The following is a 16907-nucleotide window of genomic DNA, read 5'->3' on the forward strand; positions in this document are numbered from 1 at the left end:
AGAATTATTGAATATGACGAATTTTATACCCACAGATTATTACCCACGAATTTTATACCCACAGTTAACTTTAATATAAGAAGATTGTCCAGGTGGACTTAAACTAATCACACAATCCTTTTAAAAGCAAAGAGGTTTCTCCAGCTGATGACAAAAAATCAGAGATTTGAAGCACAAGAAAGATTCTACCTGCCCATGATGAGTTGAAAATTAAGAAGGCCAGGTGTTAAGGCTATAGGAGCAGAGAGTAGCCTCTGGCTGACAGCTAGCAAGGAAACAGGGATTTCAGTCTTATAACCATACTAGAGGCCCGGTGCACAAATTCGTGCACGGGTGGGGTCCCTTGGGGTGGCCTGTGGGGATTGGGCCCCAGCTGGTGCCCCCAGCCTCACAGCTCCACAGCCCCACCTGGCACCCCGCCTTGGCCTGGCACCGACCCCTCACCCGCTCCACCATCCCGCTTGCGGGGCAATCGATCTGAGCCAGGCCTCCCATCTGGCTCCCTCAGCGTCTGGGAGCCAGGCGGAAGCCCCGCTCCCACCACCACCACCAGGACCACCACCACCGCTGGTTGCAGTCTGCGGGGCGATGGGCGGGGCAACTGGGCCCCTGCTCGCACTATCTTGGCCTGGCACCACCTACTCACCTGCTCCACCATCCCATGTGGTCCCACTCTCATCAGGTTCCTGGGGGGCCGGCAGTGCATCCACTGCCTCCCACTGCCAACACAGCATCACCAACACCCACCATGTTCCGCGCCACCCCCTGGTGGTCAGCACACGTCATAGCAAATGGCCGAACTCCTGGTTAAACTCCCAGTCGAGGGAACAATTTGCATATTAGGCTTTTATTATATAGGATGAGATTGAATTCTGCAAACAAGAATAAAATTAGAAGATATTTATCTCCCTGCATCTCCAGACGAGAACTCAGCCCAGCCAGCACACCTTGATTTTGACCTTATGATACTCTGAGAACCCAACCACATTATGTCAGACTAATGACCTACAGAACTATAAGCTAATAAATGAGTATTGTTATGCAGCAATAGAAAACGAATACCACATATTATGCTAACTGAAATAAGTCAAAGTCAAATACCATATGATTTCACTCATATACGGAATCTGAAGAGCAAAACAAACAAACAAAATAGAAACAGAGGCATAGATAGAGAACAGACTGATGGCTGCCAGAGGGAAGGAGGTTGGGGGCTGTGTCAAAAAGGTGAAGGGATTAAAAAACTACAAATTGGTAGTCACAAAATAGTCATGAGGATGTAATGTACAGCATAGGGGATATAGTCAATAATATTGTAATAACTATGTATGGTGCCAGATGGGTACTTGAAATATCAGGAGGAACACTTTGTAAAACATGATTGTCTAACCACTATGCTGTACACCTGAAACTAATACAAAATAATATTGAATGCAAACTGTAACTGAAAAATTAAAATAAAATTCTCTTCTTAAAAAAAAAAGAAAAACCAACAATATCACAAAACACGTCCATAGGAATTGTATGAGTTCATAGTTCTATTAAGATGGCAAGGTGGGTCTGGGATAGCACATAGCTCCACTTCAAGCCAGGTTAGAAAAGTTTTCTCTATATTATAAAAGAGTTCATGTGTTCTCCAGAAATCCTGAGAAAAAAAACTCCATGTGAGGCTATGTGAATTCTACAGTGAAAAGTCTTTGAAAATATCATGGATTGTTTGAATGGAAGCTTCTGAAGCTTTCCTTCTATATAAAGCACCAGAGTTGCCCTAGAGCAAGGCTTTTTCTGATTAAATCAAGTGTTCTTTCCTTTCCTAGGATGCTACCCAGGACAAAAACACCTGGAAGGCATGGGCCTTCTCTTTTTCCCTCTTTCCCTTCTATTCTGTCATTCAAACATTTGTTAGATGTCCACTTTGTGCCAAACATTATGCATAGATAAAAGGTTGTTGTGACTCAGAGGAGATGGAGGTTACTTCAGGCTATGTGGGAGTGGGGTATATTTGAAAAGGCCAAAATTTACTTTACCAGGCTTTTTGATATGCAAAGAGGTCTAAGTTTAGGAGTCAAGAATGCTGATGAAGGGGTTCTGCCCCAGAATTCCAGTGACTGGATATAAAGCCCTTGTCTAACACTGCAGCTGCTGCATGAGTTGGCATTCTCCTAATTTAAACTTTATGAACAGATGAAATTAGATTGCTCATATAATTCAATTATTTTATCAAAGATGCAAGCAATTCCCTCTCAATTTATGGCAGAGTCTGCAAATTTTGAAAGTGGCTGAGTTTCACAGGAATGATTAAAGCTTCAAAACCAGTGATTACAAGTATAATGCTCAAAATCAAGAAAAGATCTAAAACAAGAATCTTATAAAGCCCATCTTATCTATATCACTCTTATCTATATTACCACCATCTCTTCCTTCTTAGTTAAGTTTTGTTTGGTTTTGAACAATGCTTCACATGTACTTAAGAAGGATGTATATTCTCTAGTTGTTGGATGCAGGATCTGTATATGTGCCTGTTAGATCATGCTTATAAATTATGTTGTTTAAATGTTCTATAACTTTACTCTTTTTTGACTTTTGAACTTCAAATAATTAAGATGTATTGAAATCTCCTAACAAGTATATTGCATTTATAAATTTCTTCCTGTGGTTCTTCAATTTTGCTTTATATATTTTGAGACTATTTTAGAATTATTAAATATTCTGAGTTGAACCATTTTGCCTTAAAATATATTTTGTCTGATATTAATATGGCTATCCCACCATTATAGTTTTCTTTCTAAACAGCTTTGTTGAGGTATTGTTGCTACCCTAAACTAGTGTTTGCCTGATATATCTTTTTTCCTATTTTCACTTTCACGATCTTATGTTTTGTGTATCTATCTATGTATGTATGTATGTACAGACATATATATATATATATCCTATCTAATAATAGACAAACATGTTAATTAACCGTACCTTCGCTACCATCGCCATTGGCTGGTCGGCGCAATATGCAAATTAACCGCCAACAAAGATGGCGGCTAATTTGCATACTGCGGGCAGGGCGGGACACCAGGAGCCGCCATCCAGGCCCCCGTGTGCGACCTCAGGAGCCGCCAGAAAGCCAGGCCACAGGCAAGGCGGCCCCCTGTGACCCAGGAGCCGCCTTGCCTGCGGCCCGTGATCGTGATCGTGATCGTGATCAGAAAGCCGGGCCGCAGGCAAGGCGGCCCCCTGGGACCCAGGAGCCCATCGGCGAGGTCTGCAGGCGAAGCAGTGATCAAGCTATGAGGGGGAGGATGGGGGGCAGAAGGAGCTACAGGAGCAGCTCTGGCCAGAGACTGAAGACTCCAGCCAGAGCAAGGAGCAAAGACTGAAGGCTCCAGCCACAGCGAAGACTGTGTCCAGAGCAAAGATGGAAGGTGGTGGCCAGAGTGAAGGTCTGGGTCCCGGGTGCCAGAGGAAAACTTGTGCTCGCAACCAGGGGAAAGAAGGCCTATTGCACGAATCTTCGTGCAAACAGGCCTCTAGTGTATATATATATAAAAGGCTAAGCGACCATCCGACCATCCGACCATCTGACCAGCTGGTAGGTATGACACACACTGACCACCAGGGGGCAGATGCTCAACACAGGAACTGCCGAATGACAGCAACTTTGCAGAGTGCCCTCTCGCACTCCGGAACCCCTCGGGGGATGTCGGAGAGCTGGTTTCGGCCTGGCCAGGCCTAGGGACCCCATCTACCAGAGGGACCCAGCTCACTACACAAACACCCTTTGAGCCAAAGCGCCGCCCCAGGTGCAGCTGGCCAGGGAGGGACCAAGGAAGATTGGCTGGAGGGTGTGTCCGGCCCATCTCACCCAGTCCCGCCCCACTGCCACCTTCTAACTAATTTCCTTTCAATGTGCACAAATCTGTGCACTGGGCCACTAGTGTTTCTTATAAAAGGCATATAGTTAAATTATTTTTAAATCCTATTTAATAATTTCTTGTAATTGGTAAATTTTGGCCACTTACACTTATTGGAATTACTGTTATGCTTCACCTCAAATGTGCTTTTCATTTGCCCTCTACATCTTTTTAACTCTTTTCCTCCCCTCTTCTTGTTAATTTTCTGAGTTTTATGCTGATTTAAAAGTTACATAAGGCTATTTCTTTTCTTTCCATGGTTAACCTTGAAATTATATTGTTGACTTTAACTACATTTGAAGTTAGTTGATTGCATAAACCCCATCCCAAACAATGTAAGCACCTTGGAAGTGTGCTCCTCAACCTTTAGTGTGTGTATGAATCACCTGGGGAATGTGTTAAAATGTAGATTCCAATTCAGTAAGTCTGAGGTGAGCCTAATATTCTGTATTCCTAAGCTCCCAAGTGATGCCATGCTACTGAGAATCAAGGCCTTAGAATCAGTAGACATTTGGGTTTGTTGCACTTTTGGGGCCAATATGAAAATGCTGCTATGGAGCATTTTTAATGTGCAATTTTTTAATGGATATATAGCTTTAGTTCTCTTGGGTTTATACTGAAGAATGGAATTTCTGGGTCATACTGTAATTCTGTTTAATCTTGTGAGGAACTGACAGACTTTTCCAAAGTGGCTACAACATTTTACATTTCCAGAAGCAGTATATTAGGGTTCCCACTTCTCCACTTCCTTTCCAGCACTTGTTATTGTCCATCTTTATTTTTATTTTTTTAATCCTCACTGGGGAGCGGGCCTAAGCAAGCAGGTGGACATCCCCTGAGGGGTCCCAGACTGCGAGAGGGCACAGGCTGGGCTGAGGGACCCCCCCGCCGAGTGCACAAATTTTTGTGCACCGGGACTCTAGTATATATATATAAAGCCTAAGCAACCAGCAGACTGGCCGACCAGCCAGTAGCTATGACATGCAATGACCACCAGGGAGCAGACGCTCAACACAGGAGCTGCCAAGCTGTGGTAACTTGGCAGCTGTGGTTCTTGGGTGATGCACCCGGAACCAGAGAAGAGGGAGCCCGATTCTAGGGTTTGTCACCGGAGAACTGCCCTCTTGTAATTCAGGACCCCTCGGGGATGTCAGAGAGCTGGTTTTGGCCCAATCCCTGCAGGCCAGGCCGAGGGACCCCACCTGTGCATGAATCTGTGCACCAGGCCTCTAGTATGTCTATAATATACCAGTAACACATTGTTTTTATTGCAGTAGCTTTGTAATCAAGCCTTGTAGTAACATTTGAAATCAGGAATTGTGAGTTCTCTAACTGTCCTTTTTAAAATTGTTTTGGCTTTTGTGGGTTCCTTAAATTTCCATATGATTTTAAAATCAGCTTAATTCCTGCACACACACACACACAAAAAGGCCAGGTGTAATTTGGACACTGGAGTGCACTGAATCTACAGATCAATTTAGAGAGTGTATAGAAATACAACTGAATTTTTCCTTTCCAAGATGTATGCCTTTATTTCTTTTTCTTACCTAATTGCCCTGGCTAGAATCTCCAAGTAAAAAGTTCAATGAAATGGTGAGAGCGGCCATCCTTGTCATGTTCCTGATCTTGGAGGAAAAAGTTCTAGTTTTTTACCTTTAGTACGTTGTTAGCTATAGGTTTTTGTTTTTGTTTTTTTATAGATGCCCTTTGTTAGGTTAAGGAAGTTCCCTTTGACTCCTAAGTTGATAAGTGTTTTTATCATGAAAAAAATGTTGAATTTTGTCAAATGCTTTTTCTGCCTATTGAGATATTGAACTGTGACTTTTGTATATTGAACCAACCTTATATTCCTGGGACATCCCGCTTGGATCATGCAGTAAAATCCTTTTTATATAGTGCTGAATTCAATTTGCTATTATTTTGTTGAGGGTGTTCATAAGAGATATTGGCCTGCAGTTTTCTTTTCTTTTTTTTCTTTTTTTGGTAATGTGTTGTCTGTTTTGATATCAGCTAATATTGGCCTCTTACGGTGAGATTTAAAATGTTCTATTCTCTTCCTTTTTTTTTTTTTTTTTTAAGAGTTTGTGAAGAATCAGTGTTAATCCCTTAAATATGTGCTACAAATCACCACTGAAGCCATCTGGTCCTGAGCTTTTGTTGGTGATATATATATATTTCAATTTCTTTAATTTTATGAGTTTATAGATTGCCTATTTCTTCTTAATTTATTTTCAGTATTCTGTCTTTCTAGGAATTTATCCATTTTAACTAAGTTATCTAATTTACTGGCATACAAGAGTTCATAGTGTGCCCCTTATATTCTTTTTATTTCTCTAAGATAGTAACAGTCCTTCTTTCATTCTTTTTTTTATATGTTTTTTTATTTATTTTAGAGAAAGGAAGGGAGAGGAATAGAGAGATAGAAACATCAATAAGAGAGAATCATTGATCGGCTGCCTCCTGCATGCCCCCTACTGGTGATCAAGCCGGCAACCCAGGCATGTGCCCTTGACTGGAATCAAACCCGGGACCATTCAGTCTGCAGGCCGATTCTCTATCTATTAAACCAAACCAGCTAGGGCCATACTTTTTTTTCTTTTTTGGCATGTCTTTTTATTTGAAAAGCAGGCATTTTAATGTGGCAACCTAGAAATCAGAATCTCTCATGTCTCCAGGATTTGTTATTGATTTTGCTACTGCTATTTGTTGGTTTAGTGACTTTGATGAACAGTCTGTATTCTTTATCATGTGGATCCAGTGAAGTCTCTGCTCGATTAGTTTAGCAGTATCATAATTATTGGGTGGAGATTTCCTTAAATACCTGGAACCAATAAGTCTCCTAGTCTTTGCTGAGTGATATGTGCATGTTGAGGCAGGAATGCAACTCAGTCAGGAAGTTTACAACTTTGCTCTAGCCTATACATCCTGCTTGTACTGAGCCTCATGTCAACCAGAAGTGAGAGATTATGGTCTTTGTCTTTCGTGCACATCTACATAGCCCCTCGTTGTGTTGGCCTTTTAGATTCCCAGAAATGTGATAGAGTTTTCTTAAGTCATCTATGGATATCTTATTCCCTAACTTTTACTTTTAAGTTTCTACCAGCTCAGGCGGCCATGATGTTACACAACTGCCACTGATGAACTTTTATAAGACATTTCTATATCATTTTCTGATGTCTTTTTACACCTGTTACTATGTTCACTTCCAAAATACCCTCCTCTGTTATGGCAAACTCCAATTTATCTTTTATGATCTAGTTCAAATATCAACTCCTCTGTTAGGTCTTCTTCACTCCATCTACCTATGAGCCAAATTGATCCCTCCCACAACTCCTATAGCCCTCTTTATATGCATCGATTATAACTAATATTTAATCTACCCCGTCTTCTTTGCTAGATTGTGAATCTTTGAGGACAGGTACTATACCTTATTCATCTTTGTATACCTGAAATCTAACACAGAGAAGGCACTGAGGAGATGTTTTTCCAATTGATTTTCAGTAGAGAATTAATCATACCATTTGTAGTAAGAACCAATCTCATTAAAGGCACTGGGCCCTCAGACATAAGCAGAAACTGATGATCACAAATGAATTTTATAATGCAAATATAATAGCAGAAGTCTTATAATTAGCAGAACAAATGGAAAACCATGAGCTTCTTTTTATTTAACTTTGAGAAAATGTCACTTGGAATCAGATTAGTGAGAATGTCCTTCTGGAGCTCTGACTGGTTCTTCACACACCTAGGTTCTCTTCCAAGCCACCCTGTGACCTCTTGTAGGACTCTAGAGGAGCCAACAAGAATCTGTCCTTTAATATCTGTCCTTTAATATGAAAGTTATTAATTCCATCTTTAACTCATATATGTCCTATCAAATTTATATTTTTAAAAGATCTTTCTTTGCTGTATGGAGAAATAATTAAAGAAAGATAAGGCCAAAAGGCCAATTAGGAAGCTACTTCAAGTATCTAAGTGAAAATTGATGGTGACCTGGACCAGAGAGAAATGGGATGACTTGAGAAATTGTGGAGATAAAACAGATTTAATTTGGTATTAAACTAAATGTCAAGAATGAGAAAGAGGCAGTGAAAGGTGATCCCAAAGTTCTAATTTGACAGGTTGGATGTTGGTACTGTTTATTAAGATGGAAGAAAAGTTTTGAAGAGGAGACAGGCTTTAAGGGGAAAAAAATTCAAGAGTTCTGCTTTTGATATATACATATGAGATATGCAAGTGGAGATGTCATGCAGATAACTGAAACTCAAAGGTGAGGTCTGACTGGAAGCAAAAAATTGTAATTTATAAGATCAAGATGGTATGAAATTACCTAAGAAAAGAATTTACAGACAGAAGAGATAATAAAGGCTCAGTTCTGAACCCTGAGAAATCCCAACATTTAGTAATTAGGTAGAAGGAAAATAACTAGACAAGGATACTAAAAAAGAGCAGCCACACTCCTCCAGTGGTACCTTGCATCTAGACCAGGACACATATTGGTACCAGCAGATGCCCACATTCTTTTAATTGGGCACCTGGACCCTGTTAGGCTCCTTGATTTTCTTCCATGAGAAAAAGAGCAAGCCATGAGGTGAAGTACAACAAAAGGATGTCTTCCCTGTGCCAAATGATGAATTAGAGAAAAGAAGTATCTCAATAAATGAAATAACTGAATCCCTGAAAGGGTTTTCTATGGAAATACTGTCACATATAAGGAAGATTTTATTACAATTACTGACAAGATCCTCAACTATTAGAAATCATGGACTGGTGGCCCTGGACCAGAATCATGACTGACTGCTGAATTCTGAAAACCAAAACTTTGGTTCAGCATATAAATTTGACAGAGGCCTTGATTTCCAGTTTATAATTGTAAAAAGTGTACACATTTAATTTTGCTGTAAAATATGATCACTAATAATATGCAATAAATACTTCCTTAAGGAAAGGAAAAAAAGAATTTTTTTTTTTAAATTATAAAGAGCAGCCACTGAAGTAGGGGAAAGAAGGAAGGAATGGCTAGCTGCTAGCGGTTTTGAATATTACTGATGGAGCAAGTTCAATGAGGATAGAGAAATGCTCATTGAATTGGTCGAAAAGAGACATTTCAGTGCAGTTAATGAGATAATGCAGAAGCCAGACTGAACTGAGTTGAAGAGTAAATGGAAGATGAGAAAGAAAAGACACTACGTATAGACAATTTTTCTTAAATGTTTCCTTCCCTTGGCTTCAGTGACACTTCCGTGGTTCTCCAACCTACCTTGGTTGTCTTTTTTTCAGTCACCTTTCTTGTGTTATCTTCTACTCACCTTTAAATTTTGAAAATTTCCAGAAACTATGTCATCTAACTCTGCTTTCTCTCTTCCACATAAGGTCTTCGGTTACCACATGTCGCTGTACCTTTTGCTCATATTTCTCCACTGAGCTCTAGTCTTGTGTATTGTATTGCCTATTCAACATCATTAAACTCATCATTCTCCTTCCACTGTTTTTCTTCCAGTGTTTCAGATTCTCTGTAATCTATATTATTATCTTCTCAGTTATTCAAGATAGACACCTGGGAGCTATGCTTCACTTTTTCTTTTCTCCCCTTCTGTACCACAACCAATTCAATAGCAAGCCCTGTCCATTCTACCTACAATTTTGTCTCATTTATAGATTGTCTATGAGCCAAGCATCCGAAGGTTCCTTATCTCCATTATCTTTCTCATTAAGGTTCACAAGTACCCAATAAGGTTGATATTATCCCTATCTGGAAACTGAAGCTCAGAAAGGTTAAACAACACAAAACGTAAAAGGCAGAGAGGGAGGGATTTAACACTAAATATGCCTTACTCCACACTGACTCTGACCCCCCTACTTAATGTGTCTGAGGCCAAGTCTCCTCAGGAGTAAAATGGACCTAATATTTCCTATCTTTAGGCTATTGTGAAAATTTAGAAATAAACTATGAAGTACATATCCTTGGTACAAAGTATGAATATATTCCTAGTACAAGGTATGAATTCAATAAATGTTAAGTCCCGCCCTGACCGGTTTGGCTCAGTGGATAGAGCATCGGCCTGCGGGCTGAAGGGTCAAGGGTTCCATTCCAGTCAAGGGCATATACCTTGGTTGCGGGCACATCCCCAGTGGGGGGTGTGCAGGAGGCAGCTGGTCGATGTCTCTCTCTCATCGATGTTTCTAACTCTCTATCCCTCTCCCTTCCTCTCTGTAAAAAATGAAAAAAAATATTTAAAAAAATAAAATAAATGTTAAGTCCCTTACACTCTTTTATTCCTTCCTCTATACCAGTGGTTCTCAACCTTCCTAATGCCACGACCCTTTAATACAGTTCCTCATGTTGTGGTGACCCCAACCATAAAATTATTTTCATTGCTACTTCATAACTTTAATTTTGCTACTGTTATGAATCGTAATGTAAATATCTGATATGCAGGATGTATTTTCATTGTTACAAATTGAACATAATTAAAGCATAGTCGTTAATCACAAAAACAATATGTAATTATATATTCAATATGTGTTTTCCGATGGTCTTAGGCGACCCCTGTGAAAGGGTCATTCGAGCCCCAAAGGGATCATGACCCACAGGTTGAGAACCGCTGCTTTATACTGTTTCTGGTAGGATCACAGAGCTGAACGAAGATTGCTCTGTGCCTTCAAGATGCAAATAATTTAAGAAGACAAAATGAACATACACAAAAAGTGATATACTTTATAATAAAAGCCTAATATGCAAATTGACCGAACAGTGGAACAACCAGCGGAACGACTGGTCATTATGATGCATACTGACCATCAGGGGGCAGACACTCAATGCAGGAGCTGCCCCCAGTCCCCAGTCCAGCCAAGGTGGATGCCAGTGGCGGGCCCCCAATCACCCCGCCAGCCGCCCTGCAGAGGGAGGTGACCAGCGGCAGTGACGGGGGGAGTGGCCATCAAGTGGGCAGTGTCAGGCCGGCCAAGGTGGGTGCCAGCGGGGGCCCCCCAACCGCCCCACCATTTTCCCCACAGATTGGCTCTGATCACCGGCCAGGCCTAGGGACCCTACCCGTGCATGAATTTTGTGCACCGGGCCTCTAGTAATAATATAAGATGGTACAGAACTAAGTAATATATTGCATAGTATAGGCTCCTTTTAATAGAATTTCAGAGAGAGAAGAAAGTGCAATTGGGGGATTGGGATGGTAGTGGGCTTTTGAAAATATTTAATAAGGGTATCAACAAAGAGGGGCAGGATATTCAGAAAAAAAGATACTGATTTAGAAAGAAGAATAACATGCTCAAGGCCAGGGATTAGAACAAAAGGTACTTATTTTTTTCTACATCAAAGTATTTTTACTACTAAATTTCCTTGTTACAGTTTAAGTTCCCAATGGAACAAAGGAAAAATTGAGCACATTATTAAGACCAAATGTCCTGGCAGGCATAGCCATCAATTAAACTGTCTACTGCCTTCTCAGAGAAGAGAAACAAGCCCCAGACTCTGACCCACAACAGATAAAAATAACTCAGATGCTGGAGTGTGTTCTGAGAATAATACCACACGGTCAAATTGGTCTAATGACGTCAGTCACCTTTTCCAAGCTTTCATCTCTCGGTTGCAGCTGCTAAGTGCTAAGATGGACAAATGTCACCATTCCTATGTCCAAAATTTCCTTTGATAAAAATCCATGGAGACTATCAATACTAATATGCCCACTAAGTCTGGGGCTTGAAAGTTTTTATTCTCCAGAGCCTGTTCAGTGAACCAATTTGGCTTCTATGACAAAGAAATTGATATATAATTTGCTCCATATTTCAGTAGAACTTCTGGACAGTAACATCATAAAATATTAGAAGTGGAAAGAAACTTAAGGATTATTTTGATCTTATTTTATTAATGAGGACATAGAGGCCCAAAGGGGGGAAATGATAGATTCAAGGTCAAAGGGATTGTGCAGGAGAGGAAGGGTTATGAGGATGACCAACAGACCCTGGAGAAAAGTAACATAGGGTCCCTGTTAAGAATAGTAATGAAAAGTAAGGGAAAAGAAAAAATAGTATAGAGCTATTCTCAGAGCTCCAGTAGTTCTTTGATACTGATAAGAAACCTAAAAGATTATTCCAGAGTCACCTCACCTCAAACTTTGGTCCAATAGCCCTTTTCCCCATTTCCTAAGTGTTCCAGGTGGTCAGTCAATAAACATTTACTGTGCACCAACTACGTAAATATAGTCCCTTACTTCAAAAAGCCTACAGACTGGCTGAGGACATAAGAAATAATACATGAGGGGGCAATACAACAGCACTTGGAGGGCAGATGAGGTGGGGTAGCCAGTCTTGTCCTCACCACGAGGCTGCAGCAGGCACCAGTGTTCATGAAGATATTCATTCAGCAAGGATACAGCAGTGGCACATGCTGCCAGTTCCACACCAAGTTCCTGCAGAGCTGGAGAACCAGCCTGAAAGGCAGCAGTTTGAAGAAACAGTTCGAATTCTAAGTAACCTTTATGCAGAAATACAGAAGCTTGAGAGTCAATCATATGTTGAAGCACGTTTAACAGCATACACCATCTTCTTATGCATAGAAATTCATTATGAAAAGATTCTCAAAAAAGTCTCCAAATACACTCAAGATCAAAATGAGAAAATATATGCTCCCCAAGACCTCCTCCTGACAGATCTCATTGAAAGAGATCTGAAATTACCATTTAGGAAGACAGAGGTATGAGCTGTGGAAGATAAACCATAAATAAAAGATACCAGCTCCAGCTCCATCAATCCACTGGCTGATCACAGAGTGTCCCCTACCTCCTCTCTAGAGTATCATTCCTTTGTATCTGCTGCCAGAGCCACAGTGCCATTTACTCTAAAGACTTTCTAAAATTCCACACCTGGAATGACCTCTGGTCACTCAGCATCCAATTTGTGTCTTCAAATTGTGTAGAAATCTGTAATCTTTTTATTGGTTTCTAAGAAAACACAATTAAGCATTTTAATTTTTTATTAAAAGCCATTTTACTTTTTGTATTCTATCCAAAATACAATGAAGCATTTAACTTTTTAAATAAAATATTCAGTTGGTCAGCCTAAGTTTTTTTCTATCTGCTACCAATACCAATGGTTCTCATCATACAGCCCAGGTGGCTATTGACTTCAAAGTCATATCTTTGCCAGTGTCCAGTCTTATTCCCCCAAATTAATAAAATGCTTTTCTCCAGAATTTCAGTGAAGGGTAGGCTGTATCTGTGGTTTTGCTAATATATCTCCCAGATTTCAAAGAACTACATTTCTCAATGACTAGAATCTTAAAGATCTATTTCTGCTGTTAAGTTTCTCAAACTGAAGGTCATTGGAAAAAATAATGTATGATGTTATTTGTTTTATTATAGCAATTATCTATATATATAAAAGCCTAAGCAACCAAATGACCAAACGACCGGTTGCTATGACGCGCACTGACTACCAGGGACAGACGCTCAATGTAGGAGCTGCCCCCTGGTGGTCAGTACGCTACGCTCCCTCAGCCAACCTCCTGCAGCTGGCCAGCTAACCTCCCACAGTCCCTCCTCCCAGCCTACCGGCACCGCCCTCTCCCCCCCGTCCCCCCCTATCGGCCCCGATTGCCAGCCAGGCTGAGGGACCCCACCCATGCACGAATTCGTGCACCAGACCTCTAATTTCTAATAAAGCAGTATCTAATGCAATTTCCAGTTATTTTTCTTTGGATAATTTTGTTATTATTGAATTATCTTGAATGTTGGGAAGATGTGGTATATATTGCTTGTTCCTGACAAAAATAAGTAAGCACAATGAAGTGGATGGTAAACCATCAAACACATAAAGGTCCCTCCTGTGTTGCTGAAAGTATAATAAGCAAGTGTAATAAATATTTTAAGTATAATTTTGTTACAAATATAACTTATGAGAAAAATTTGATAATAATAATACTGCATATTGCTAATTTTTTTCATATTGCTAATTTTTAACCATCCCTACTGGAAATAGGTTCATAGACTTCACTCATATACAGTATTCAATGCACAGAAATCTTATGATGAGTTAAAGTATAGAAAGTTAAATGATTTCCAACTAAAACTCTCAAGTTTGAGTCAATACTTCTAGTTCTTCTTTGGGCTATATGTTCTTAGTACTGGAGCTTCTTATGCCCTTTATTCATCTTTGCAGTTTGAGAGTACCATATTTGGGAGAGAGTTAAGAAACATTAGGAGGAATGAAACAGTTAAAAATTTTACTTTCAAATATATTGTAGGTGCTAATATTGAATTTAATCTTTCAGATTTAATTTCTTTTATGGGTCTGTTAGTTACTCAATAGATCCCATAGATCTGTGTAATATTTTAATTGTATAAAACTCCTTTGTTACTACATAGCCTATAACAACATGTCTGTTTGCCTTTTAAATCTGTTGCAATAATTTTGCTGAAATATTAACACATTAGAACTTTTTCTTAAGCAAACAAAAATAAAGAATTATAAACATGGATATATACTTAGAATAGCACCAGGGATGTAATAGATGGACAATAAGTGGTTGGGTATTTTTGTTTTTGCTGGTGTTATTTATTTTGTGTTTGGTTTTTGTTTGAAAGTCGGTGTGGGAAGGGAAGTGCTGGGTCAAGAAAATGTTTAAAAAATAAGAATGAACGGACTAAGTCTTGGACATGAATAGTAAGAAATAGGAGAGCTGGAAACAAATTTTCTACTTCTGAAGTGGTGGAAATTCAATGACAAGGAGGATTGGTCTAGACCTGTGGTTCTCAAACACAGCTCTGACTGGTTGTATAAGAATCATCTGGAAAGCTTATTCAAACAAAAATCTAGGATCCCAATACTGAGGGTCTAACTAAAGAGATCTGAGGAGGAAATTTGGAATCATTATTTAAAAAAAAAAAAAAGTCCTGCATGGATTTCTGATGCACAGGAAGGTATAATTATTTCTAGACTAGAAAACACTTTAAAGTCTCTTCCAAACCAAAAAACCTCTGATTCCAAGCAGTGAATTATGAAGGTGTGATGTATTATCCTTAAAATCCAGGCATTCAAAGATTCAGGAAATTAAAGCTTAGCTAGCCATACTACATGATTTTTTTTTTATCCTTACCAGATGATGTTTATTGATTTTGGAAAAGAGGGGGGAGAAATATTGATCAGTTGCCTCTTGTATGTGCCCCAATTGGGGATCAAACCCACAACCCAGGTATTCACCCTGACCAGGGATTGAACCCACAACCTTTTGGTGTACAGGACAATGCTCCAACCAACTAAGCCACCCAGCCAGGGCTCAATTGCTCTCACATTACTTGGGACGCATGTAAAAAAGGAGGTAGATTTAGATATGCCTCAGTGGTGGGATCCAGCTCTTGATCATATACTAAGTATCCCTTATCCAAATTTATGTCAATCTGAGGCTCAAGTGCCATCACTAGAAGATGGTTTTCCAAAATAAGAAAGTAGGTGGAATCAGCATGAAACTGGAATGAGAAGAGGCTGTCAGGACACAGCGCAGGGTGGAATGATAGGGATAATAAAGGTGAGTGCTCTGTTTAGAAGCCATTCTCAGCATTGTTATGACACTCCAACATAATATTATGACTAGGTCATAAAGAGCAAAATTATCAAATAGATCTCCAGCATCCATTCTTCTTTCTGGGTTTTTCTCTGCCCATCTCTCTCTCCCTGTTTCAGCACTGCCTTCATATTCCCTTCCCCAATGCTTTTATCTTGACTTATTTACTGGATCCACTTCGATATGCTAGAAGTTAACTATTAACAGAAGGGCTGATACTAGAATAAGTGGGAATAATAGAGGCAAACTGTGTATCCTTGCAAGAAACATTTTGCTTCAGGAGAGTTTCCTGTTACTGGTATATTTAAACAGAGAGGAAAAAGAAGTAAATGACTGTTATCTTACACAACACAAACATACAAAGGTTAACAACTGGAATAACTAACACTCATTCTAGAGAAAAATTCTGAGTCTTGATCCCCTTTTTAGTCTTATACTATATACACACAACATAACAACATATTTTTTTCTTTTTTAAATATATTTTTATTGATTTCAGAGAGGAAGGGAAAGGGAGAGATAGAAACATCAATGATGAGAGAATCATTGATCAACTGTCTCCTGCACCCCCCACATTGGGGATCAATCCCACAACCCCGGCATGTGCCCTGACTGGGAATTGAACCAAGACCTCCTGGTTCTTAGGTCCAGGCTCAACCGCTGAGCAATGCCAGCCGGGCCATAATAGCATATCTTAATTAAGGTCTTTGAGAATGCAGCTAAGAATCATTCAGAAATCATTTATTAAATTTAAAGGGATCATTAATTTGTTGGAAAGAAAAATGCATTTATGCTGTCAAGATCTCCAACTTAAATCAGATATCTATTGTTGCAAAAACATGCAAATGGTCTACCAAATCAACCTCCAGATAGCCAACTGATATCTACATATCCTTATAGATACTATAGATAAGAAATTCAAACAAGTGAAGAAATAAATAGGGAAAGTGAAAAAAGAATAAGAATCAAATTCTAGGTACACACACATTAAAAAAATGCAGATTCTGATTCAGAAGGGTTGGGGTGGGAGGGGAGTATGGTTTTATTTTTTAAACTTATTTTATTGTTGAGAGTATTACAGATGTCCCTGATTTTCCCTCCTCCCCCCTCCACCTGGCTCCCATCCCACACCAGGTATTCACCTAATTGTCTGTATCCATGGGCTATACATATCCTATATAATAAAAGGCTAATATGCAAATTGTCCCCACTGGCGGGAGTTTGACCAACTGGGAGTTAGATGTGTGCTGACCACCAGGGGGCGACGTGAAACATGGTGGGCATTGGTGATGCCGCACTGGCAATGGGCTGCAGTGAAGGTGCTGCCGGCCCCGATAGGCCCAGACAAGAGCAGGACCACTGCAGGATGGTGGAGCAGGTGAGCGGGCAGCACCAGGCCAAGGCAGTTGCAAGCAGGGGCCCCAATTGCC

General features: G+C 40.0%; 1 protein-coding gene and 1 pseudogene across 2 annotated transcripts in view; one reads left to right on the plus strand and one right to left on the minus strand.

Moving 5' to 3' along the window:
• LOC138992552 (golgin subfamily A member 7 pseudogene) overlaps positions 1 to 12632 on the plus strand; it is a 28540-nt pseudogene extending 15908 nt beyond the window's left edge.
• The window catches only part of SYN2 (synapsin II), a 153095-nt gene that overhangs the window by 93939 nt on the left and 42249 nt on the right, over positions 1 to 16907 (minus strand). The window lies entirely within an intron of this gene.

The sequence above is a fragment of the Myotis yumanensis genome, unplaced genomic scaffold (genome assembly GCF_028538775.1).
Source record: "Myotis yumanensis isolate MYYU_CA2020_CCGP unplaced genomic scaffold, mMyoYum1.0.hap1 SCAF_14, whole genome shotgun sequence".
In the NCBI taxonomy this organism is placed as follows: Eukaryota; Metazoa; Chordata; class Mammalia; order Chiroptera; family Vespertilionidae; genus Myotis; species Myotis yumanensis.